The 27894-nt window shown below is 43.2% G+C and overlaps 1 protein-coding gene and 1 pseudogene across 1 annotated transcript in view; both read left to right on the top strand.

The window, feature by feature from the left end:
- The first annotated feature begins 17455 nt into the window (after nucleotides 1-17455).
- LOC139023221 (uncharacterized) lies at nucleotides 17456-27848 on the top strand (annotated as a pseudogene).
- si:dkey-174m14.3 (brain-enriched guanylate kinase-associated protein) overlaps nucleotides 27701-27894 on the top strand; it is a 35725-nt gene continuing 35531 nt past the window's right edge. The window contains exon 1 of the mRNA XM_023974298.3: nucleotides 27701-27858. The gene's annotated coding sequence lies outside the window, so the exon portion shown is untranslated. The remainder of the gene's footprint in view (nucleotides 27859-27894) is intronic.

Genomic DNA, 27894 nt, shown 5'->3' on the forward strand with positions numbered 1-27894 from the left:
ACCTTCAATGCTGCAGAAATGTTTTGGAACCCTTCCCCAGATCTGTGCCTTGACACAATCATGTCTCGGAGCTCTACGGACAATTCCTTTGACCTCATGGCTTGGTTTTTTGCTCTGACATGCGCTGTCAACTGTGGGCCCTTGTATAGACAKGTGTGTGCMTGTACAAATCATGTCCAATCAATTGAATTTACCTCGACTCCAATCAAGTTGTAGAAACATCTCAAGGTCGAATAAGATATTTCTGTTTTTATTTTGAATACATTTGCAATAAATTCAAAAAACCTGTTTTCGCTTTGTCATTATGGGGTATTGTGTATAGATTGATGGGGGAAACAAATGTATTTAATCCATTTTAGAATAAGACTGTAACGTAACAAAATGTGGAAAAAGTCAAAGGGTCTGAATACTTTCCGGATGTATGTTGAAATAAGGTGATCTTTGTATTTAAAGCAGTTGTTTTTCGTGTTATTATTATTGTAGCTTTTTGTGTTATTATTATTGTAGTTTGGAAGCAATGAATTTGATCGTATAGGCTTATTTGTTAAACTATAATTTTACCCAGGCGGTGGCGATCTGTTCAAAATTACCATAATGTGACTATTTCACGAATGGTCTTGAGCGCACAAGTTGGTTCAAACATTTTACAGAAAATTGTGTTATAGCCTATCATTTTCACAGAGTGATTATTGTAATTGTATTGTTATGAGGCAATTCCATTTTGGATGCTTCCCAATCTACTTTATATATAAAAACCAACCATCCTCTCAAATGTAAGTCTTATGATAGCCTTCGGCTTCACATTCAGCAACTTTGACTATCTCATAATAAATAAGAGCTGTACTAGAATAACCTCTCACGCCTTAAAACCTCCCATAATCACCTGCAGAAGCTAATTGCAGGTGTAAAGGGGCACGGTGGTCTAGAGCAAAGACCACATACTCCGCCTAGAAAGGCGCAAAAGACCTAGTGCGAAACCCTAGATGAAGGAACCAGGCTATGACGGGGTCGGCCAAGCTCTCTCTCTCCGGCTCGTAGCTGGATGGATGATCCTTGACTAACAGAACGATGGCGCAAGTGTTCAAAATTGCTTCATAATATGAACCCAGCGCATGGTCCAAATAATAATAATCGAACAGTAGTTGTTTGGAGGCGGTGTCAACATCTCGCAGGAGTAAAATGTTCAGTTGGCTTTCATAGCCGATCATTAAGAGTATCTCTACCGCTCCTGCGGTCTCTAGAGAGTTGAAAACAAGCAGGTCTGGGACAGGTAGCACGTCCGGGTGAACAGGTCAGGTTCCATAGCCGCAGGCAGAACAGTTGAAACTGGAGCAGGCTACGCTACCGGCGCCAGGTGGATCTGAGGGACGCTGACTAGCATCCATGTCGAATCACTCTGCTGTACAGCATGGTCTCACGGCTTCAAGGTCAGTGGTCCTTAGGGCACGATGGTTCTCCGAAGAGCAGAAGTATATATAAGAAAAGCCGTGAGTGAAAAGACCGATAAAATTGAGCGAGAGCATACTTAAATTCACACAGGACCACCGGATAAGACAGAATACTCCAGATATAACAAACTGACCCTAGCCTCCCGACACATAAAACTAAATGCAGCATAAATACTGGAGGCTGAGACAGGAGGGGTCAGAGACGACTGGCCCATCCGATGATACCCCCGGACGGGCCGCAAACAGGAAGGATATAACCCCACCCACTTTGCCAAGGCACAGCCCCCACCACCACTAGAGGGATATCTTCAACCACCAACTTACCATCCTGAGACAAGGCCGAGTATAGCCCACAAAGATCTCCGCCACGGCACAACCCAAGGGGGGGCGCCAAACCCAGACAGGAAGATCACGTCAAGACTCAAGCCACTCAAGTGACACACCCTCCTAGGGACGGCATGAAAGAGCACCAGTAAAACAGTGACTCACCCCTGTAATAGAGGTTAGAGGCAGAGAATACCCATGGAAGAGGGAACCGGCCAGGCAGAGACAGCAGGGTGGTTCGTTGCTCAGAGCCTTTCCGTTTCCTCTACCCTTCACACTCCTGGGCCGAGACTACACTCAATCATAAGACCTACTGTAAGAGATTGAGTCCTTCAATTAAAAGACTTAAAGGTTGAGCCGAGTGCTGCCGTCTCTCACATGGGTAGGCAGACCATTCCATAAAAATGGATCTATAGGAGAAACGCCACCTGGCTCAGCTGTTTGCTTAGAAATTCTAGTGGACAATTAGGAGGCTCTGCTCATGTGACTGATGCGATACGTTTAGTATGTACGGCAGGACCAAATCGGAAAGATAGGTAGGAGCAAGCCCATGTAACGCTTTGTAGGTTAACAGTAAAACCTTGAAATCAGCCTTGCCTAGCGTCTAGCTATCAGGAAGAATCCAATCAAATTTTTGGGTTCTAGTCAGGATTCTAGCAGCCTATTTAGCACTAACGGAGTTTATTTTGTGCTTTATCCGGGTAGCCGGAAAGTAGAGCATTGCGTAGTCTAACCTAGAAGTAACAAAAGCATGGAATAATTTTCTGCTATCATTTTGGACAGAAAATTCTGATTTTTGCAATGTTCATAGATGGAAAAAAGCTGTACTTGAAACAGTCTTGATATGTTCGTCAAAAGAGATCAAGGTCCAGAGTAACACCGAGGTCCTTACAGTTTTATTTGAGACGACTTTACAACCATCAAGATTAATTGTCAGATTTAACAGAAGATCTCTTTGTTTCTTGGGACCTAGAACAAGCATCTCTGTTTTGTCCGATTAAAAGTAGAAAGTATTCAGCCATCCACTTCCTTATGTCTGAAACACAGGCTTCTAGCGAGGGCATTTGGGGCTTCACCATGTTTCATTGAAATGTACACAGCTTGTGTCATCCGCATAGCAGTGAAAGTTAACATTATGTTTTCGAATGACATCCCCAAGAGGTAAAATATATAGTGAAAACAATAGTGGTCCTAAACAGAACCTTGAGGAACACCGAAATGTACAGTTGATTTGTCAGAGGACAAACCATTCACAGAGACAAACTGATATCTTTCCGACAGATAAGATCTAAACCAGGCCAGAACTTGTCCGTGTAGACCAATTTGGGTTTCCAATCTCTCCAAAAGAATGTGGTGATCAAAGCAGCACTAAGGTCTAGTAGCACGAGGACAGATGCAGAGCCTCGGTCTGAACATTAAAAGGTATTTACCACTTCACAAGTGCAGTCTCAGTGCTATATGGTGCTATACCAATGATAGAGTGTCACATTCTAACATTTGTATGGCTGTTGTCTCAGGAAGGCAGTGAGTTGCTGCGCAACAGCTTGTAATTTTTTTTAGAGGAATGGAAGATTCGATATTGGCCGATAGTTTTTTATATTTTCTGGGTCAAGGTTTGGCTTTTTCAAAGAGGGCTTTATTACTGCACTTTTAGTGAGTTTGGTACACATCCGGTGGATAGAGAGCCATTATTATATGTTCAACATAGGAGGGCAAGCACATGAAGCAGCTCTTTAAGTAGTTTAGTTGGAATAGGGTCCAGTATGCAGCTTGAAGGTTTAGAGGCCATGATTATTTTCATCATTGTGTCAAGAGATATAGTACTAAAACACTTGAGTGTCTCTCTTGATCCTAGGTCCTGGCAGATTGTGCAGACTCAGGACAGCTGAGCTTTGGAGGAATCACAGATTTAAAGAGAGTCCGTAATTTGCTTTCTAATGATCATGATCTTTTCCTCAAAGAAGTTCATGAATTTATTACTGCTGAAGTGAAAGCCATCCTCTCTTGGGGAATGCTGCTTTTTAGTTAGCTTTGGACAGTATCAAAATACATTTTGGATTATTCTTATTTTCCTCAATTAAGTTGGAAAAATAGGATGATCGAGCAGCAGTGAGGGCTCTTCTTTCCAAGCTAGTCGGAAGACTTCCAGTTTGGTGTGGCGCCATTTCCGTTCCAATTTTCTGGAAGCTTGCTTCAGAGCTCGGGTATTTCTGTATACCAGGGAGCTAGTTTTTATGACAAATGTTTTATTTTTAGGGGTGCAACTGCATCTAGGGTATTGCGCAAGGTTAAATTGAGTTCCTCAGTTAGTGGGTTAACTGATTTTTGTCCTCTGAGTCCTTGGGTAGCAGAAGGATCTGGAAGGGCATCAAGAAATTTGTTTGTTGTCTGAGAATTTATAGCACGACTTTTGATGTCCTTGGTTGGGGTCTGAGCAGATTTTTGTGTGCGATTGCACGCTAGATTAAAATGTGGGTGCGTCATAGTCCAGGGTTATGAGGAAAAATTAGATCTACAACATTATTCCATGGGACAAAACTAGGTCCAGAGTATGACTGTGGCAGTGAGTAGGTCCAGAGACGATGTTGGACAAACCCCAAGAGTCGATGATGGCTCCGAAAGCCTTTTGGAGTGGGTCTGTGGACTTTTCCATGTGAATATTAAAATCACCAAAAATTTGAATATGATCTGCTTGACTACAAGGTCCGATAGGAATTCAGGAACTCAGTAAGCTGTATATGGCCCAGGAGGCCTGTAAACAGTAGCTTATAAAAGGGATTGAGTAGGCTGCATAATTTCATGACTAGAAGCTCAAAAGACGAAAACGTCATTTTCTTTTGTGTAAATTGAAATTTGCTATCGTAAATGTTAGCAACACCTCTGCCTTTGCGGGATGCACGGGGATAGGTCACTAGTGTAACCAGGAGGTGGCCTGATTTAACACAGTAAATTCATCAGGCTTAAGCCATGTTTCAGTCAGGCCAATCAATCAAGATTATGATCAGTGATAAATTCATTGACTATAACTGCCTTTGAAGTGAGGGATCTAACATTAAGTAGCCCTATTTTGAGATGTGAGGTATCACGATCTCTTTTAATAAGGGCAGGAAGGAGGAGGTCTTTATCCTAGTGAGATTGCTAAGGCGAACACCGCCATGTTAGTTTGCCCAACCTAGGTCGAGGCACAGACACGTCTCAATGGGGATAGCTGAGCTGACTACACCGACTAACAGTGTCAGACTCTACTAAGCTGGCAGGCTGGCTAATTACTGTCATGAATTCATCTTTCCTTGCTCTGCCAATGCGATCAAAGATTTGCATTAGCCTATTATAAAGGTGATTTAAGCACGCTGCGATGAGTGTTAGTAAAAGCATCTGATTTAATTTAAATGTCAATAGTGTTTTCCTATGTCATGTAGGTACTAGGCCATGCATGATACAAATATACGGGATTGTCCATTGTGCTCAAATAGAGATATGCAAACGCCTACCGGTAAAATTGCCGAAGGTTCCGAATCGGCAACCGGGCCAAAGCCACGTCAACACAGTTGGAAGCTGTGGATCAATGGTAGTGCTTATCTGCATGCGATTGCGCTGCTTTAATTATTTACGGGTTTGAAAATTCTTGGGGCCTGCCTTATCTGCCATATAACAATGGGAATATCCAACTCCCCTACTCAATTGTCAATAAATTAGTGTCTTCAGATTACATCTCAAAATAAGAGTAAAGCTGTTCGGCATCATTCCCCTGAAAAAAAATAGCCGCCCCCCCCCGCATGAAAGAGTTCCGAGATGCCCAGCTGAAATCCCAAATTGATTCACATTCTGGGTCCGGGCCTGCTTTACTGTATGGGTGTGATGAGTAAACTGAGACCTGAAGACTTGCGTTGGCTCCCTGAGTTATTGCCCAGGCTTTAGCTCAGTGTGATAACAGCCTTGAATTCTGCAAATCCGGTTCGAATCCTGCTGCTTCACACTGCTCTTCTAAGCAATAGATGTTTGTTTTCCAAGTTCTCCGTTTTGTAGGACTGTAATTGGTCAGAAACTGATGTTATTGCAGACCTAACGGCGTTGTTCGACTGAGATCCCAGGAAACCAATCTTACTTTCTCCAGAATGGGTCTTACCTTATTCAGTTTATCCGTGTGTTTCATTCGATTGCACTGTGAGCTTTCACGGAAAGGCCCCTATAGCCGTTTGCTGGTATCGACAGCATGAGATGGGTTATTGATGTCATATTGACTGCCAGGTCTATACCATCATGTCTTTCACAAAATCACCTGTTATTGACACCCACAGCAAAGTGAAGAAACACACATTCGTAAGATCCAATTCAAATTTGAAGCCCAAAGAAAAGAAACAGGTGAACGAATCCCTAAAAGACTGCCGCAAACAAGCTAAAATCAATGGTTGCTTTGCCAGTGTTTTTTAAAGAATGGAGAAAGCAGGATTTTTGTTGATAAGACACTTAGCCCTAGAGATGAGAGGGAAAGTGTCCTAGTAGTGTTCACTGACAAAATATGATCTATCTCGGGAGGAATAGCATTAACTGCTCTTGAGTGTGAGAATACAGTGGTGAGGATGATTGCTTTTGTGTCTCAGGGTTGGAGATTTATCTTATCTATCACACAATGTTGCTCGAAATCATAACTTAAACTCAGAGATGTTTGGCTCTCAAATAACACCAGCCTGTGGTAGAGTGGTCGTTAGGACAGACAGACAGAGAGAGAGAGAGACCTTAGACCTTACCGTCTGAGGACCAACTAGGATCACCCAGCCACATAATAATACACACAGGCACAAACGACATGAAAGCACAGCAGGAAAGGGTGGGCACAGCAGGAAAGGGAATGATTGAAAAAGCTTCTTCTAACTTCCCCAACGCATAAGTGGTCTCCACCCTGCTATCACACCCTGCTAATCTCCACCCTGCTACCACAAAAATCATTCCACCCTGCTACCATAAAACGGGTAAACGTAAGTACTTCCAGTGACTGTGCCTATAAACCGAATGTTTACCTGGCCCACCACTCCACCCTGGACTTGAACAGCCTTTACAACCAGGCCAGTAAAACCCTCACAAACTTTTACAGATGCAAAATTGAGAGCAGGCTGTATCACCGCCAGGTACGGCAACTGCACTGCCCGCAACTGCAGGGCTCTCCAGAGGATGGTGTGGTCTCCCCATCGCATCACCTGGGGCAAACTACCTGCCCTCCAGGACACCTACAGTGCCCGATGTCACAGGAAGGCCAAAAAGATCATCAAGGACATCAACCACCCGAGCCACGGCCTATTCACCCCGCTATCATCCAGAAGGCAAGGTCAGTACAGGTGGATCAAAGCTGGGACCGAGAGACTGAAACAGACTGAACAGCTTCTATCTCAAGCCATCAGACTTGGTGTGGTGACTGTTAAATAGCTATCACTAGCCGGCTTCCACCTGGTTACGCAACCCTGCACCTATATACATAGACTTGGAATCACTGGCCACTTTCATAATGGAACACTAGTCAATTTAATAATGTTTAAATAATGTTTACATACTGCTTTACTTATCTCATATGTATATACTGTATTCTATTCTACTGTATTTTAGCGTCTGAATACCTATGTAAATGTCATATTTCAGTTTTTTCTTAAATAAATTAGCAACAATTTCTAAAAACCTGTTTTTGCTTTGTCATTATGGGGTATTGTGTGTGTATTGATTAGGGGAAAAACGATTTAATCAATTTTAGAATAAGGCTGTAACCTAACAACATGTGAAAAAAAGGCAAACCGTCGGAGTACTTTCCGAAGGCACTGTATATTCCCATACTTTAATGAAGACAGCTCTCCATCCTAGAGGGGGAGATCAATTATTTCCAGCTCCAGGGACATGTACTAGTCTGTGGTGACCTAAATGCTAGAACTGGACAAGAACCTGACACCCTCAGCACACAGGGGGACAAACGGCTACCGGGAGGTGACAGCATTCCCTCCCCCATATGCCCCCCTAGACACAACTACGACAACATAACCAACAAAAACAGGTCACAACTCCTGCAGCTCTGTCGCAGTACATAGTCAATGGTAGGCTTCTAGGGGACTCCTACGGTACGTATACTGTACATATAGCTCATCTCTTGGCAGTAGTACTGTAGACTACTTTATCACCGACCACAACCCAGAGTGTCTCGAACAACAAATCCAATCCCTCCTAGACAAGATGTTTTCCTGCAATAGTGAAGGTATAAACTTAGGAAGAGGAGGAAGGCGGGAACAATATATTTGACCTATCAACTAACATTCCGGCAGAAAACCTAAGACAACTAACAACAATGAGAAATGGTTTGATGAAGAACGTAAAAAAACGAATCAAGAAATTCTTACCAAAATACTTATCAACAGCTTGAGCCCCACCCTTGATGCAGCTTGAGCCCCACCCTTGGTGAGGGCACTAGAACAGTCTGCAGCACCCGGTCTCACCCCACTGGTCTCAGAAATCAAATGTCTACTGTTTGCAGATGATCTGGTGCTTCTGTCCCCAACCAAGGAGGGCCTACAACAGCACCTAGATCTTCTGCGCAGATTTTGTCCGACTTGGGCCCTGACACGGAATCTCAGTAAAACAAAAGTAATGGTGTTCCTAAAAAGGTCCAGAAAACAAATACTAATTCTATCTAGACACTGTTGCCCTAGAGCACACAAAGAATTATACCTACCTGATCCTAAACATCAACACAACAGGTCACTTCCACAAGGCTGTGAATGACCTTAGGGACAAGGCAAGAAGGGCCTTCTATGCCATCAAAAGGAATATAAAACTCAACATCTAATTAGGATCTGGCTAAAAATACTTCAATCAAATATCGAACCCATTGCCCTATATGGTTATGAGGTCTGGGGCCCGCTCACCAACCAAAGATTCATAAAATGGGACTAACACCCAATTGATACTGCATGCAGAATTCTGCAGTAATATCCTCTGTGTACAACGTAAAACACCAAATAATGCATGCAGAGCAGAATTAGGCAGAGCAGAATTAGGCCGATACCCACTAATGATCAAAATCCAGAAAAGAGACGTTAAATTCTACAACCACTTAAAAGGAAGCAATGCACAAGCAGTCCACCACAAAGCCCTCGCCTAGAGATGAACATAGAGAAGAGTATTCTCAGCCAGCTGGTTCTGGGGCTCTGTTCACAAACACAAACAGACCCCACAGAGCCCCAGGACAGAAACGCATTTAGACCCAACCAAATTATGAGAAATCAAAAACAGAACTATTTGGAATGCTATCTGGACCTAAACAGTACACAGTGGCAGAATACCTGACCACTGTGACAGATCTCAAATGAAGAATGTACAGACTCTGAAGACCTGCAACATTTACCTAGAACTAAAGCTGCAGATAGCAATTATTTTTTATTTACAATCTGTAGAAACTATGAGAATGAAAATGTTCAGTACTTTTGTGAAGCATCACAGCACAGTTGAAAAACATATGGCAAATAGAAATCCAAAATGGATGGTGTTCAGAGATAGCTGGGAGGGGTTGAATGGAGCTGAAGAGTGGAACTAATAACAACAAGATAACAAATGTAAAACATACGGGGTCTGTAAGATGTATATAGGTTCAGAACTTTTGTGAAATAGTACAGTTACAAATATATGGCAAACAGAAATCAAACTGGATGGACATCAGAAGGAGAGGAAGGCCAGGACTAAAAACAAACAAAATATAATAACTATTGTAAAATAGATTGTGTCTGTAAAATGTGTATAGTATGTATAAGCTGGAAGTAGAAGCCTAAGTGTTATTGTTTAATAGTTTACTCCAATTGGGGGAAGGTTTGCGGGGAAWAATAAAGGAAGGTATATTTTAAAAAGTGTGTATATGTGTATGTGTTTGTAGGTATATATATGTGTATATGTATGAATGTTATATACAGTGGGGAGAACAAGTATTTGATACACTGCCGATTTTGCAGGTTTTCCTACTTACAAAGCATGTCGAGGTCTGTAATTTTTACCATAGGTACACTTCAACTGTGAGAGACGGAATCTAAAACAAAAATCCAGAAAATCACATTGTATGATTTTTAAGTAATTAATTTGCATTTTATTGCATGACATAAGTATTTGATACATCAGAAAGCAGAACTTAATATTTGGTACAGAAACCTTTGTTTGCAATTACAGATCATACGTTTCCTGTAGTTCTTGACCAGGTTTGCACACACTGCAGCAGGGATTTTGGCCCACTCCTCCATACAGACTTTCTCCAGGTCCTTCAGGTTTCGGGGCTGTCGCTGGCATACGGACTTTCAGCTCCCTCAAAAGATTTTCTATTGGGTTCAGGTCTGGAGACTGGCTAGGCCACTCCAGGACCTTGAGATGCTTCTTACGGAGCCACTCCTTAGTTGCCCTGGCTGTGTGTTTCGGGTCGTTGTCATGCTGGAAGACCCAGCCACGACCATCTTCAATGCTCTTACTGAGGGAAGGAGGTTGTTGGCCAAGATCTCGCGATACATGGCCCCATCCATCCTCCCCTCAATACGGTGCAGTCGTCCTGTCCCCTTTGCAGAAAAGCATCCCCAAAGAATGATGTTTCCACCGCCATGCTTCACGGTTGGGATGGTGTTCTTGGGTTGTACTCATCCTTCTTCTTCCTCCAAACACGGCGAGTGGAGTTTAGACCAAAAAGCTCTATTTTTGTCTCATCAGACCACGTGACCTTCTCCCATTTCCTCTTGGATCATCAGATGGTCATTGGCAAACTTACAACGGGCCTGGACATGCGCTTGCTTGATCAGGGGGACATTGCGTGCGCTGCAGGATTTTAATCCATGACGGCGTAGTGTGTTACTAATGGTTTTCTTTGAGACTGTGGTCCCAGCTCTCTTCAGGTCATTGACCAGGTCCTGCGTGTAGTTCTGGGCTGATCCCTCACCTTCCTCATGATCATTGATGTCCCACGAGGTGAGATCTTGCATGGAGCCCCAGACCGAGGGTGATTGACGTCATCTTGAACTTCTTCCATTTTCTAATAATTGCGCCAACAGTTGTTTGCCTTCTCACCAAGCTGATTGCCTATTGTCCTGTAGCCCATCCCAGCCTTGTGCAGGTCTACAATTTTATCCTGATGTCCTTACACAGCTCTCTGGTCTTGGCCATTGTGGAGAGGTTGGAGTCTGTTTGATTGAGTGTGTGGACAGGTTCTTTTATACAGGTAACGAGTTCAAACAGGTACAGTTAATACAGGTAATGAGTGGAGAACAGGAGGGCTTCTTAAAGAAAAACGAACAGGTCTGTGACAGCCGGAATTCTTACTGGTTGGTAGGTGATCAAATACTTATGTCATGCAATAAAATGCAAATTAATTACTTAAAAATCATACAATGTGATTTTCTGAATTTTTGTTTTAGATTCCGTCTCTCACAGTTGAAGTGTACCTATGATAAAAATTACAGACCTACAATGCTTTATAAGTAGGAAACCTGCAAAATCGGCAGTGTATCAAATACTTGTTCTCCCACTGTAAATCCAGAAATCACATTGTATGATTTTTAAGTAATTCATTTGCATTTTATTGCATGCGTAAGTATTTGATACTACAACCAGTAAGAATTCCGGCTCTCACAGACCTGTTCGTTTTCTTTAAGAAGCCCTCCTGTTCTCCACTCATTACCTGTATTAACTGCACCTGTTTGAACTCGTTACCAGTATAAAAGACACCTGTCCACACACTCAATCAAACAGACTCCAACCTCTCCACAATGGCCATGCCGAGAGCTGTGTAAGGACATCAGGGATAGAATTGTAGACCTGCACAAGGCTGGATGGGCTACAGGACAATGGCAAGCAGCTTGGTGAGAAGGCGCAATTATTAGAAAATGGAAGAAGTTCAAGATGACGGTCAATCACCCTCGTCTGGGGCTCCATGCAAGATCTCACCTCGTGGGGCATCAATGATCATGAGGAAGGTGAGGGATCAGCCCAGAACTACACGGCAGGACCTGGTCAATGACCTGAAGAGAGCTGGACCACAGTCTCAAGAAAACCATTAGTAACACACTACGCCGTCATGGATTAAAAATCCTGCAGCGCACGCAAGGTCCCCCTGCTCAAGCCAGCGCATGTCCAGGCCCGTCTGAAGTTTGCCAATGACCATCTGGATGATCCAGAGGAGGAATGGGAGAAGGTCATGTGGTCTGATGAGACAAAAATAGAGCTTTTTGGTCTAAACTCCACTCACCGTGTTTGGAGGAAGAAGAAGGATGAGTACAACCCAAGAACACCATCCCAACCGTGAAGCATGGAGGTGGAAACATCATTCTTTGGGGATGCTTTTCTGCAAAGGGGACAGGACGACTGCACTGTATTGAGGAGAGGATGGATGGGGTCATGTATCGCGAGATCTTGGCCAACAACCTCCTTCCCTAGTAAGAGCATTGAAGATGGGTCATGGCTGGGTCTTCCAGCATGACAACGACCCAAAACACACAGCCAGGGCAACTAAGGAGTGGCTCCGTAAGAAGCATCTCAAGGTCCTGGAGTGGCCTAGCCAGTCTCCAGGCCTGAACCCAATAGAAATCTTTGGAGGGAGCTGAAAGTCCGTATTGCCCAGCGACAGCCCCGAAACCTGAAGGATCTGGAGATGATCTGTAGGGAGGAGTGGGCCAAAATCCCTGCTGCAGTGTGTGCAAACCTAGTCAAGAACTACAGGAACGTATGATCTCTGTAATTGCAAACAAAGGTTTCTCTACCAAATATTAAGTTCTGCTTTTCTGATGTATCAAATACTTATGTCATGCAATAAAATGCAAATTAATTACTTAAAAATCATACAATGTGATTTTCTGGATTTTTGTTTTAGATTCCGTCTCTCAAAGTTGAAGTGTACCTATGATAAAAATTACAGACCTCTACATGCTTTGTAAGTAGGAAAACCTGCAAAATCGGCAGTGTATCAAAATACTTGTTCTCCCCACTGTATGTGTATGTATATATCTATATAGATATATACACTACCGTTCCAAAGTTTGGGGTCTAGAACAGCACAAACTGGCCCTAACCAGAATAGAAAGAGGAGTGGGAGGCCCCGGTACACAACTGGGGCAAGAGGACAAGTACATTAGAGTGTCATGTTTGAGAAATAGACGCCTCACAAGTCCTCAACTGGCAGCTTCATTAAATAGTATCCGCAAAACACCTGTCTCAACGTCAACAGTGAAGAGGCGATTATGGGATGCTGGCCTTCTAGGCAGAGTTCCTCTGTCCCGGTGTCTGTGTTCTTTTGCCAATCTTAATATTTTCTTTTTATTGGCCAGTCTGAGATATGGCTTTTTCTTTGCAACTTTGTCTAGAAGGCCAGCATCCCAGAGTCGCCTCTTCACTGTTGACGTTGAGACTGGTGTTTTGCAGATACTATTTAATGAAGCTGCCAGTTGAGGACTTGTGAGGCGTCTGTTTCTCAAACTAGAAACACTCTCAAACACTCTAATGTACTTGTCCTCTTGCTCAGTTGTGCACCGGGGCCTCTTTCTATTCTGGTTAGGGCCAGTTTGCGCTGTTCTGTGAAGGGAGTAGTACACAGCATTGTTCGAGATCTTCAGTTTCTTGGCAATTTCTTGCATAGAATAGCCTTTATTTCTCAGAACAAGAATAGACTGATGAGTTTCAGAAGAAAGTTCTATGTTTCTGGTCATTTTGAGCCTGTAATCGAACCTACAAATGCTGATGCTCCAGATACTCAACTAGTCTAAAGAAGGCCAGTTTTATTGCTTCTTTAATCAGCACAATAGTTTTCAGCTGAGCTAACATAATTGCAAAAGGGTTTTCTAATGATCAATTACCCTTTTAAAATTATAGACTTGGATTAGCTAACACAATGTGCCATTGGAACATAGTGATGGTTGCTGATAATGGGCCTCTGTATGCCTATGTAGATATTCCATAAGAAATCAGCTGTTTCCAGCTACAATAGTCATTTACAACATTAACAATGTCTACACTGTATATCTGATCAATTTTATGTTATTTTAAAGGACAAAAATGTGCTTTTCTTTCATAAACAAGGAGATTTCTAAGTGACGCCAAACTTTTGAACGGTAGTGTATATTTACCTTGCTATTGAGAGAGGCCGCCATGGGCAGACCTGGCAGAAGACAGGCTTTGTGCCCACTGCCCACAAAATGAGGTGGAAACTGAGCTACACTTCTTAACTTCCTGACAAATGTATGACCACATTAGAGACACATATTTCCCACAGATCACACAGACCCGCAAAGAATTTGAAAACAATTCAAACATTGATAAACTCCCATACCTGTTAGGTGAAAAAACGCAGTGTGGAATCACATCAGCAAGATTTGTGGCCCGTTGCCATAAGAAAGGGGAAACCAGTGGAGCACAAACGACATTGTAAATACAACCTATATTTATCTATTTATTTAATTACCCTTTAATTCTTCAACTACTTGCACATTGTTACAACACTGTACATAAACAGTCATATAACATTTGAAATGTCTATATTCTTTTAAAACAGTGTATTCTTCACTGTTTCCCTTGTTTATTTTCCTTTTATTGTCGATTCCATTTGCTTTGGCAATATAAACATATGTTTCCCATGCCAATAAAGCCCATTGAATTGAATAGAGGGAGGGGGGGGGGGGGGGGTCCCCCTAGAGATTCCAACCAGCATGCAGAGAGAGAGACAGATCAATGACTGACAGAATGGGAGAGGGACCTAATAGGTCTCCTGACATATCTCCCAGACACAAGACAATACCATAGTAACTGCTTGGAGACATACTGTACAGCCACACACAGCCTTTTCCCTGCAATAAACAAGGGCTTAGTACGAGTCGACCGGCTGTCGCCGACTCCTCCCTCAAGAGACCCCCTGACCAGCCAGGCAGGTCCATGTAGGCCCGGAGCCCCAGAACCAGTCGACAATGGGGAGCAAAATACAGTGCAACCATTGAACAAGCATCCCCCAATTATCTCCACCTCTACTGCCTGTATAGCAGGAATTCATTTTAGGAACATTACCTAGCAGCAGCCACAGGCTGACAGTCTCTCTCTGTCAGGACGATACTTCTAAATTGGCTACCTCCCATCTCCTCCTGAGATTGAAAAGAGATTATTAAAAACATTTATCATAAGAGAGGCTGAGACTGTCGAGAAAAGTCTGGGGATAGGTAGGGGGAGAGAGAGAGACAGAAACAGACAGACAGAGACACACAGAGAGAAACACAGACAGACAGAGAGTGAGAGGCAGAGAGAGAGAGAGAAATAGAGAGACAGAGCCCCATGTACTGTAGGCCAGGCTTGACTGTCCTCCCCAGCAGCAGACAGGCTGGTGGCCCCTCGGGGCCCGTTGGACCGGCTGGGCTGAAGCAGCAGGCAGGGTGTGGGGGCCCAACACCAGGGGGCACGCATGCGCAGGGCCCCCCAGCACAGCCATCGCTCAAGCCCTACATAACGGATGGACCACTAATGACCACCCTGGAGACTGGGAGAGTCTGGGTTTTACCCAGCAAGAGACTTACAATACAGACATACTAGCTAAACCACAATATACTGTATCCACAGAATGAACTAGAACACTATTATACTGTATCTCTATGGCTGTATCTAAGTTGACTTCATAGGGACACACTGTGGGGCTAGGCTAGGCTGTCGTGCTGATCTCAGATCTCGGCTCTTTGATCCAGGGCATCCTCTGTGATTATGCTGACTGTAGCAGGCATCATTATACGAGCTCCGAGCGAGCATTTTGGGTGGGGTATGTTATTAAATGGTTGCCTAGTTAGGGTGCATGCAAATTGGAGAGCTTGGTACAGGGATGAGTATAATGTGACTCAATTGGCCTGCTGCTCCATTGCAATAAGTAGAGTTCATTGCTGTCTGACTATCTGCCACTCGATAGCCAATCATAATCTTTCACACACACCCCTCTGCTCTCACACACACAGAGGAACAGAGGCGTTATCGACCAAGTTATGTAACGTGCTGAATATTGATGAACATCACAGCTATGGCTCTCTCATTTGAATAGAGTATGCACAGTATATTCAGTATTCCCCTTATACTCACTCATGCCTGTTGATGTAGATTTTGCTTATCCCTCCAAGTTTAAGGATCAGAGTCAGGGTTGGGGTCAATTCCAGACAATTCAAAAAGTACACTGAAATTCCAATTCCTATTCTCTTCCATGCTTTTCAATGAGGAAAATGTGGAATTGGAATTCACCCTGATAAGGGTAGGAATTACAAAGATAGGGATTACAAGTAGAAAATAGGGTGACATTTTTGTGGTGCAAAAGAAGTGCAGATCTGTGCAAAAAGTACCGTAAACCTCATTATAATCTGGCAGTGTGATTTAATGCTACGCACCACACCCTAAAAGTCGTTTTTTTCTTAATCATATCACAGTCAACTTTTACCAGTTGAACGTGGACACAAATATAATACTTTTTTGTATTAAACATTTTCCGGAAATATTGTAATAAATATGAAAATTAGGTTATATTTATTTAAGTATGCACATATTTGCATATCACACAAATACACATTTTGGGACACTGGATGATGTCATTCATTTTGTTAAGAGACTCGCAAACCGGACTTACACATAGCCGATCATCTTTCTATCTTTAAAATATTAAAGAAAGGTATGAAAAATGCATTAAAAAAAGTATAAATAACATTTCATCGAGAATAAACATTTGACAGCATGTCAACAATTCCCTATGTAAACTGAACAAAAATATAAACGCAACATGTAAAGTGTTGGTCCCATGTTTCATGAGATGAAATAAAAGATCCCAGAAATGTTCCATACGCACAAAAGCTTATTTCTCAAAAATGTTGTGCACAAATTTGTTTACATTCCTGTTAGTGAGCATTTCTCCTTTGGCAAGATAATCCGCTCACTTGACAGGTGTGGCATATCAAGAAGCTGATTAAACAGCATGATCACTACACAGGTGCACCTTGTGCTGTAGCATGTGGACATACATTTAATGTTTATTTTTCTACCATAAGCCGCCTCCAATGTCGTTTTAGAGAATTTGGCAATACGTCCAACCGGCCTCACAACCGCAGAACACATGTAACCACGCCAGCCCAGGACCACCACGTCCAGCTTCTTCAGTCTGAGACCAGCCACCCGGACAGCTGATGAAACTGTGGGTTTGCACAACTGAAGAATTTCTGCACAAACTGTCAGAAACTGTCTCAGGGAAGCTCATCTGCGTGCTCGTCGTCCTCACCAGGGTCTTGACCTGACTGCAGTTCGGCGTGGTAACCGACTTCAGTGGGCAAATGCTCACCTTCAATGGCCACTGGCACCCTGGAGAAGTGTGCTCTTCACGGATGAATCCCGGTTTCAACTGTAACGGGCAGATGGCAGATGTGTGGATGAGCGGTTTGCTGATGTCAACGCTGTGAACAGAGTGCCTATGGTGGCGGTGGAGTTATGGTATGGGCAGGCGTAAGCTACGGACAATGGAAACAATTGCGTTTTATCGATGGCAATTTGAATGCACTGTTACCGCTACGAGATTCTGAGGCCCATTGTCGTGCTATTCATCCGCCGCCATCACACCATGTTTCGGCATTATAAGGCTGAAAATGTCCTAGTTCTTCCATTGCCTACATACTCACCAAACATGTCACCCATTGAGGATGTTTGGGATGCTCTGGATCGATGTGTACGACAGCATCAGCGCCTCCTCATAACGCCCTCATAATGCCACTTGTAGAAGAAAAGTAAATAATTAAATCAAGCTGCCAGATTATAATAAGGTTTACAGTATTGTTTGCACAGATCTGTGCTTTTTGTACTGCGAAAATATAGGCCACGGTAGCCTGTAGCTTGTATGCCATACAAGTGACTGTTTACTTGATTATTATCCATTAGTGTCTCCCTCTCTCACATTGCGTCCCATTATTCTCTCTCTCCCCATCAATTGCCATGTGTTTCTATCTGTGACCAATGCCCTGTTGGAGCCACTGACCTGGAAAAGGCATAAAAAGTCTCATTGGCTCCAATGCTATCTATAGATGGTCTAATTAAGGACTTTGACTGTGCTCTCAGAGCAGGGCCTGTTGAACTGCTTGATACTTCCTATGAACATATTAAACTTAGATATTCCAAGGTTGCTTGGCTTGCTGCTTTTGTGGGATATAATTAGAGGAAACTGTATTTTTGCAGTTTTTCTGTTATGCTAGTTTCAGCCTTTTTATGGGGTGGATTTTGGGGTAGTAACTAACACAGCACTCAGTTTAGCCTGGCTGTTACAGGGGGGATGGGGTTATAGTATGTGGGCCACACATTTAGGCTACAGTGATAATTTTGTAAGATTGGCATGTACGGGCAATGTGGCACCCCTCACAGGGGGTCCTAGTTTAATATCTGAGTTAGGGTGGTCCTGAAACAGATTGGCATGGTAAGGGGCCACTCGTTTGTCCTGGGGTGTTAACGAACCAGACTGGTCCTAGGTCAACCTGACTGGCAGAACAGGACAGAATTGGACCTGAACACTTTCAAATCAGTGACGTGCACTGAACAATGGTCCAGTCATTAATGCTGATTGAGAGAGTGAGGGAGTGCTACACACCAAAATTATCTAGTTAGTAGCTACCATGCAGAGAAGCTCATGCTGGCTGACYGGACAGGGACAGCCTCCCCAGCATCCCTGCTCTCTCAGGGGGCTGGGCTGGGCAAGCTATCCCCAGGCTCCACCACCTCTGGTTCCTGCCCTGGATTCATGCATTTCTAGTTGGAGGAATCTGATGTTTCAGCCCCCACTTCCAGCAGGTCTTTCCCATGCAGCTTGACTKTCCCATGCAGCTTGACATCCAGCCCCAGCCCTAGCAGAATCATCAGCAGCAGTGAGGCCTACGCCAGCCTAGACAGCGGGAGCTCCGGGGAGGTCTGCATGCTCAGCAGCTCCATCAGGAAGCACAGCCAGGAGGCCTTCCAGGCCAGACTCAACAGCTCCAGCTCAGCCAGAGGGCCTTACAGCAGAGCTCATCCCCACGGAGTCCAGGGAGGGCCGTGCAGCCTCGTGGAGCTGCATGAGGGGGCAGAACAGGCAGCATTGGGAGGGGGAGCCTGGTGGGGGAGAGGGAGGGGGAGGAGTGCTGGTTCCGTGCAGAGCCTGACCTCCAGTAGCCAGGACACCACAACAGCCACCAGCAGCAGCAGCAACAGCGGCAATACGATCAACACGTTATTGTTGGCTGGAGAAAAAGATCGAAGCCAAACTCAAGTTCTCAAACTTCCTGGACGACGTCGGTGGCAGAGTGCTCGTCCCAGGCAGCCTGGAGGCCTTCCAGAAACTACCGCCTCCCCCTCCTCCCCAGAGATCCAGCTCCCTCAGCCCCAGAAACTGCCCCAGCACCACCACAGGGTCGGGAGACGACGTGATCCAAGTGGAGTACCGGTGGAGGAGCAGTCTGCCCTGCTCAGCGTCACTGCAGCGGGGCAGGATGCAGGAGGAGCAGGGTCCCATAGAAATGCATGTGGGGAAAGCTTACCTGGAGACGGACATTGACAGTGTCCGGAGGGAGGATGAGCTGAAGGACATTAAGATCAAGAAGGAGAACACATTGTCAACTCTGGAGAGGGAGAGGAAAATGGGTGTGGTAGGAACAGCAGCTCCTCCAGAATTGCGGCAGAAAACTTTGGGAAGAATAAGGAGTCCAAGTCCAGTTTTGTGGGATGAGGGACTGGTGATGAGATACCCCTACCGATCCTTCTCTCTACCCAGAGGGATCGGCACGGTGAGTGACAAATCGTTCTGTTTCTTAATCTTACACTGGTGTGGTGTGACTTTTTTTTTTATACCCATCATTTTTTTCTTCTGAGCATGATCAACACATTACTGTGATTGCGCAATAGCGCGTAGAATAATCTGTGACATTACCAAAAGCCAATAAACTAATTTTCAAAAAGCCTGATGCACAATCATTTCAGATTATCTTCAACGAAATCATGTCGAAAACAGATAAAGTCTAGTATTTTAAATGACATGCACTGGCAAAGTTATGTGTATACTGATACAGTTTACTTGGGTCGGGAAAAATGACAAAATATGTATATCTCACGTGATTCATCTACTGTATTTGATGAATGGACTGTACATGCTTTTATTTGACTGATTAACTGCAATGTGAAATGAGAAGTAATTCATGAACTCAAATTCTATTCATCGCTACAAACCATAGTAGATAATGGACCATGACGGTTTGTGTCTTATCCTAGACCTAGAAGCGTTTGCCATGTTAACCATAGACGGCTAAGAACCAATCACATTACACTGTATTTGCATGTGCATTTCATTATAGATAGCACTAACCAGATTCCTCACACAAACTAGTCAACCATATTACAATCTTGTCAATCACACATTTTCCAACATCCCTATGTATGGCATCTATCATTAGTGATTCCGTTGGTAGAGCACAGTGCTTGCAAGGTCCAGGATTTACATTATCATTAAAAAAATTCAGCAGACGCTCCTATCTTAGTCAGCGCATACATTTTAATACTCACCCCTGTGGTCTACCAACTGAGCCATACGGGACAAAGGATTGTGGGTAGGATTCCTGCTGGGACCATACATATGGAAATGTGTGCACCCATGACTGTTTAGATAAAAGCTTCAGATAAATGGCTATTATTATTGCTTATCTCAGCATGTAGCATGTAATCTAGGAAGGAATGGGTTTGCAAATACTCACAAGTTCAAATTCAAGATTGTTTATTCGTCACATACACATGATATACTGTACATGGTGTACAAAGTGCAATGAAATGCGTACTTGCAGGTATAACTCATTTAAACATAGAACTAACTTAAACAGGCAGATATAAACTCCAACAACAACAAATGGTGGCCTCCTCAAAGCTACTTTGACCCTAAACCGAGGCATAGCTATTATCATAAAAATAGACCTAGAACTCTAGAATTTATGCACCTCTCTATAGCCATTATACCAAGTCAACCAAAAAGCTTGCCAATCACTAAATCAATATGGAATGTCATGCATTTGCAGCTTCCGCTCTGGCTTTCCCTGTCCAGACTATTCAATATCAGCAAGTTAACAATAATGGATTTTCTCTGTACTGTTTGTTACCTTGGAGGGCAGGGGTAGGCGACTAGCCGCGGGACAATTTTTGTCGCCGCGAATGGTCGGAGGGCCAGAACATAATTATAATAATTTGTACACTGCAAATTGACCACAACTAAGCCCAAAAAGAGATTATACTGGAAAATCACAAACATTTCATACCTTGATTACAATGAGACAAGATCCACATGTCGCTTAATTTGTGGGAATACTTGGGAAGAGATTTCCGAAATGAAACATATCTTTCTTGACCAAAAACGACAACCCCCCCCCACACACTTGTGGGCCGGTTTTAGCCTATTGCCGACCCCTGCTGTAGGGTGTATGAGCGATGAGTTGTGTAGCCGAACAGAGTTGTCCACCATTCTGTCCGTCTGATTTCTGACATCTATGCAACTCTCAAGTGTTATATTGTATAATAAAACATAATTCTGACATTATTTGTGGATAAAGAATATGACATCAAAATATTAATATATGTTATCCAACAGTTATCGAGTTAGACACCAGAACGAAAATCTTGCGTAATTGCGCCAGATACTTGATTAAGTTCTGGGGAGAGACGGGTTAGAGATCATACTAAAGAGACCAGCAAGTCTCTGGGAGAATCTCAACTGCATACTCCTCGTGTCCTCTCTCCTTGCCTCCTTCTTAAACCCCATTGGCGCAGAAGTTCAGAGAGGCAGGACCTCTGCCTTTCTCATCCAATGTGCTTCGAGAAAGAGGAGCGCAGTGTGCGATTAAGATTCTCCCTGTGAGCCAAATGTCCCCTCCCCTTCCAAAATGTGAAAGTTGCATGCACCTGAGAAATTGTGATTTTTCCTAATAATCAGTGAAGAAAAATCACCGTAATGGAACAAAGGTCTTTGTTAGTTGTTGCATCCCACAGTCTTTTGACAGATGCTGCTACTTTTTTATGTTACTTGCATCTGTCCACGAGAGATTACAACAGATATTGCTGCTGTTGCTAGGTGCATTGTAAATCAGAATTGTTTMAGTTTTAATATGGGTTTCATTGGCAACAAGGGAAATATTCAATGTCTCATTCTGCCTTTATGCAGTAAGGATCATATGACATTTACTTTCAAGGTTTTCAAAAGCCTAAATATGTCTGACACATCATCTCACCATAGGTATCACAGACATTCAATAATGAAAGAGAAAATAACATTGCCCAATTTACTGTCTGATTAAATTTCAGTCTTTGCCGTCACCTTAGCAACTGCTTGAAAAAAGGTGGGCGGTGAGGGGGCTGAGAGACAAGTGTGTATGTGAGCTTGTTTGTGTGTGTGTGTGTGTGTGTGTAGCTGTGAAGTTTATTTCTCTCTCAGTAGTATTTCACAGGAGCCCTTGTACAATACATGGTGCTGGTTGAGAGCAGTGCTGTCACATCCATCACAGTCCCATCATGACATGCACATGGCCTTCTGCTCTCATCACACTTCCTGTGAAATAACCATTGAATTCCTTAACTATGTGTTCTTTACATTATCACTACTCTTTTTGACTGCACAACACAATAAATGTGTTTTTCATTTCATTACAGTAATTAAACAGATATATTACACATAGAGTACCAGTCAAAAGTTTGGACACACCTCTACTCATTCAATGATTTTTTGTAGAACAATAGTTGTCGTGTCTGTGACTATTCTGGAGAGTTATGACATAGTGAAGACATCAAAACTATGAAATAACACATATGGAATCATGAAGTAACCAAACAACTGTTAAACAATTCAAATATATATGTTATATTTGAGATTCTTCAAAGTAGTCACCCTTTGCCTTAAAGACAGCTTTGCATGCTCTTGACATTCTCTCAACCAGCTTCATCTTAATTAAAGGAGTTCCCACATATTCTGAGCACTTGTTGGCTGTTTTTCCTTCACTCTGTGGTTCAACTCATTCCAAACCATCTCAATTTGGTTGAGGTCGGGTGATTGTGGAGGCCAGGTCATCTGATGCAGCACTCCATCACTCTCCTTCTTGGTCAAAGAGCCCTTACACAGCCTGGAGGTGTGTTGGGTCATTGTTCTGTTGAAAAACAAATAATAGTCCTACTAAGAGCAAACCAGATGGGATGGTGTATCGCTGCAGARTGCTATGCTACAGTGCCTTGCAAAAGTATTCATCCCCCTTGCCGTTTTTCCTATTTTGTTGCATTACAACCTGTAATTTAGATGGATTTTTATTTGGATTTCATGTAATGGACATACACAAGATAGTCCAAATTGGTGAAGGGAAATGAAAAACATTACTTATTTCAAATTATTCTAAAAAATTAAATACAGAAAAGTGGTGCGTGCATTTGTATTCACCCCCTTTGCTATGAAGCCCCTAAATAAGATCTGGTGCAACCAATTACCTTCAGAAGTCACATAATTAGTTAAATGAAGTCCACCTGTGTGCAATCTAAGTGTCACATGATCTGTCACATGATCACAGTATATATACACCTGTTCTAAAAGGCCCCAGAGTCTGCAACACCACTAAGCAAGGGGCAGCACCAAGCAAGCGGCACCATGAAGACCAATGAGCTCTCCAAACAGGTCAGGGACAAAGTTGTGGAGAAGTACAGATCAGGGTTGGGTTATAAAAAAATATCAGAAACGTTGAACATCCCACGGAGCACCATTAAATCCTTTATTAAAAAATGCACCACAACAAACCTGCCAAGAGAGGGCCGCCCACCAAAACAAAGAGACCAAAGTTAACCCTGAAGGAGCTGCAAAGCTCCACAGCGGAAATAGGAGTATCTGTCCTTAGGACCACTTTAAGCCGTACACTCCACAGAGCTGGGCTTTACGGAAGAGTGGCAAGAAAAAAGCCATTGCTTAAAGAAAACAATAAACAAACATGTTTAGTGTCTGCCAAAAGGCATGTGGGAGACTCCCCAAACATATGAAAGAAGGTACTCTGGTCAGATGAGACTAAAATTGACTTTTTTGGCCATCAAGGGAAATGCTTTGTCTGGTGCAAATCCTACACCTCTCATCACCCCGAGAACACCATCCCCACAGAAGCATGGTGGTGGCAGCATCATGCTGTGGGGATGTTTTTTATCTGCAGGGACTGGAAAACTGGTCAGAATTGAAAGAATGATGGATGGCGTTAAATACAGGGAAATTCTTGAGGGAAACCTGTTTCAGTCTTCCAGAGATTTGAGACTGGGACAGAGGTTCACCTTCCAGCAGGACAATGACCCTAAGCAATATGCAAAAGCAACACTCGAGTAGTTTAAGGGGAAACATTTAAATGTCGTGGAATGGCCTAGTCAAAGCCCAGACCTCAATCCAATTGAGAATCTGTGGTATGACTTAAAAATAGCTGTACACCAGCGGAACCCATCCAGCTTGAAGGAGCTGGAGCAGTTTTGCCTTGAGGAATAGGCAAAATCCCAGTGGCTAGATGTGCCAAGCTTATAGAGACATACCCCAAGAGTCTTGCTGCTGTAATTGCTGCAAAAGGTAGCTCTACAAAGTATTTACTTTGGGGGGACGGGGACGGGGACGGGGAACGGGGAGGGGACGGGACGGGGACGGGACGGGGACGGGGACGGGGACGGGAACGGGGACGGGGGGTGTGAATAGTTATGCACGCTCAAGTTTTCAGTTTTTTTGTCTTATTTCTTGTTTGTTTCAGATTTTTATTTATTTAGCATCTTCAAAGTGGTAGGCATGTTGTGTAAATCAAATGATACAAACCCCCCAAAAATCTATTTTAATTTCAGGTTGTAAGGCAAAAAAATTKGAAAAATGCCAAGGGGGGTGAATATTTTCGCAAGCCACTGTAGCCATGCTGGTTAAGTGTGCCTTGAATTAAAAATAAATCACAGACAATATCACCTGCAAAGCACCCCGACACCATCACAACTCCTCCTTCATGCTTCACAGTGGGAACCACAAATGCGGAGATCATTCGTTCACCTACTCTGCGTCTCACAAAGACACGACAATTGGAACCAAAAATCTAAAATTTAGACTCACCAGACCCAAAGGATAGATTTCCACCTGTCTAATGTCCATTGCTTGTGTTTCTTGGCAGAAGATAGGATCTTCTTCTTATTGGTGTCCTTTAGTAGTGGTTTCTTTGCAGCAATTCGACCATGAAAGCCTGATTCCCATCAGTCTCCTCTGAACAGTTGTTGTTGAGATGTGTTTGTTCATTGAACTCTGTGAAGCAATTATTTGGGCTGCAATTTCTGAGGCTGGTAAAGCAAATGAACTTATCCTCTGCAGCAGAGGTAACTCTAGGTCTTCCTTTCCAGTGGCTGTCCTCAAGAGAGCCAATTTCATCATAGCGCTTTATGGTTTTTGCGACTGCACTTAAAGAAACGTTCAAAGTTCTTGACATTTTTCGGATTGCATGCCATTCATGTCTTAAAGTAATGATGGACTGTCATTTCTCTTTGCTGATTTGAGCTGTTCTTGCCATAATATGAACTTATTTTACCAAATAGGGTTAACTTCTGTATACCACCCCTTCCTTGTCACAACCCAACTGATTGGCTCAAACGCATTAAGAAACAAAGAAATTCCACAAATTATCTTTTAACAAGGCACACCTGTTAATTGAATTGCATTCCAGGTGACTACCTCATGAAGCTGGTTGTGAGAATGCAAAGCTGTCATCAAGGCACAGGGTGGCTACTTTGAAGAATCTCAAATATAAAATATATTTTCATTTGTTTACCACCTCTTTGGTTACTACATGATTCCATATGTGTTATTTCATAGTATTGATGTCTTTGCTATTATTCTACAATGTAGAATTGTAAAGAAAAACCTTTGAATTAGTAGGTGTGTCCAAACTTTTGACTGGTACTGTGAATAGAAATACAATACCGTTCAAAAGTTTGGCGTCACTTAGAAATGTCCTTGTTTTTGAAAGAAAAGCAAATTTTTTGTCCATTAAAATCACATCAAATTGATCAGAAATACAGTGTAGACATTGTTAATGTTGTAAATGACTATTGTAGTTGGAAACGACAGATTTTTCATGGAATATCTACATAAGTGTATGGATGCCATCACTCCTGTGTTCCAATGGCAAGTTGTGTTAGCTAATCCAAGTTCATCATTTTAAAAGGCTAACTGATCATTAGAAAACCCTTTTGCAATTATGTTAGCACAGCTGAAAACTGTTGTTCTGATTAAAGAAGCAATAAAACTGGCCTTCTTTAGACTAGTTGAGTATCTGGAGAATCAGCATTTGTGGGTTCTATTACAGGCTCAAAATGGCCAGAAACAAATAACTTTTTTTTGAAACTCGTCAGTCTATTCTTGTTCTGAAAAAATGAAGGATATTTCCTTCACAGAACAGTGCAAACTGGCTCTAAACAGAATAGAAAGAGGAGTGGGAGGCCACGGTGCACAACTGAGCAAGAGGACAAGTACATTAGACTGTCTAGTTTGAGAAACAAACGCCTCACAAGTCCTCAACTGGCAGCTTCATTAAATAGTACTGGCAAAACACCAGTCTCAACGTCAACAGTGAAGAGGCAAATCCGGGATGCTGGCTTTCTAGGCAGAGTTCCTCTGTCCAGTGTCTGTGTTTTTTTGCCCCTCTTAATCTTTTTTTATTGGCCAGTCTGAGATATGGCTTTTTCTTTGCAACTCTGTCTAGAAGACCAGCATCCCGGAGTCACCTCTTCACTGTTGATATTGAGACTGGTGTTTGTGGGTACTATTTAATGAAGCTGCCAGTTGAGGACTTGTGAGGCGTCTGTTTCTCAAACTAGACAGTCTAATGTACTTGTCCTCTTGCTCAGTTGTGCACCGGGGCCTCCCACTCTTTCTGTTCGGATTAGATACATATATAACTACATTATAAATGTTATTGTGTGAACTGTCTAGTTCAGTATATTTCAATGAATACACCCTAGTTTTTATTACGTGGTATATTAAACTATATTTTTTCCTCATTGAAAACAATAGACAATGAAGTTCTACTATTATTCATGAGATAGCTCAATAATATATCGCTGAATGTCCCTGCCACTTGGTTAGCACTGAACTCTAAATCTGAATGGAGATGAAAATTCCTTGTATAGCATGATCTCACCTGTTACATAATGTAACAGGTGAGGGGTGAGGGAGAGAGAGAAAGAGAGAGAGAGAGAGAGATTGAGAGAGGGAAGAGGGGAGAGAGAGAGACAGGGGGAGAGGGAAAGAGGAGAGAGAGAGATATTTACGGAAAGAGAGAGAGGGGGGAGGGAGAGAAAGAGGGAGAGAGAGGGGCGGATGGAGATGAGAAAGAAAAAGAGAGAGAAAGAGAGAGTGGGGTGGGGGGTTCCCCCCTAGAGAATCCAACCAGCTTGCAGTGGAGATGAGAGTTTCATTCCTCCCCACCGCCTGGTGACATAACATGTGAAATTCAACAGATGGGGCCACCTGTTTCCCTCCACCTCTCTCTCTCCCTCTTTCCTCTCTCTCTCTCCCCTTTCTCTTTTTTATATCTTTGTTCGCTCTCTCTCTTTTCCCTTCAGCTCATTACAGATATTGAGTCAATGCCAGCGTCTATTGGGGGGGGGGGGGGGGGGGGTTGCTATGTATCTGCAGTCTCTCTCTCTCTCTCGTTCTCTCTCTCTCTCTCTCCCTCTTAATGTGACAGGATTGTTCTCTTCACACCTTTGCTAAATGCAGATATAGCCTGACGTGCTCTCTGCATGAGTGATAGCGAGAAGGAGAGACTTAGAGGAAAGGAGAGAGAGAATTTAGAAAACAAAGAGAGAGAGCGGAGCGTGAGTGGAGGGAGAGGACGAGAGAGCAAGATGGAAACGGAGAGTGCGAGTGTGAAATGAAATGTGTGTGTGATTGAGTGTGTTGCTACTCCAACTGCGATCTAGCAATGCTTTTGGCAGTAGTCTACGGGGCCAATGGACTCGTCGTTCATCTAATCTCCTGTGATTTCCTTGTAGGTTCCTGTGAGCAGATGAACACCATAAGGTAAAATGACGCTCTCTTTCTCTGTTCTTCCCTGCC

This window comes from Salvelinus sp. IW2-2015, linkage group LG28, assembly GCF_002910315.2.
Source record: "Salvelinus sp. IW2-2015 linkage group LG28, ASM291031v2, whole genome shotgun sequence".
Lineage (NCBI taxonomy): Eukaryota > Metazoa > Chordata > Actinopteri > Salmoniformes > Salmonidae > Salvelinus > Salvelinus sp. IW2-2015.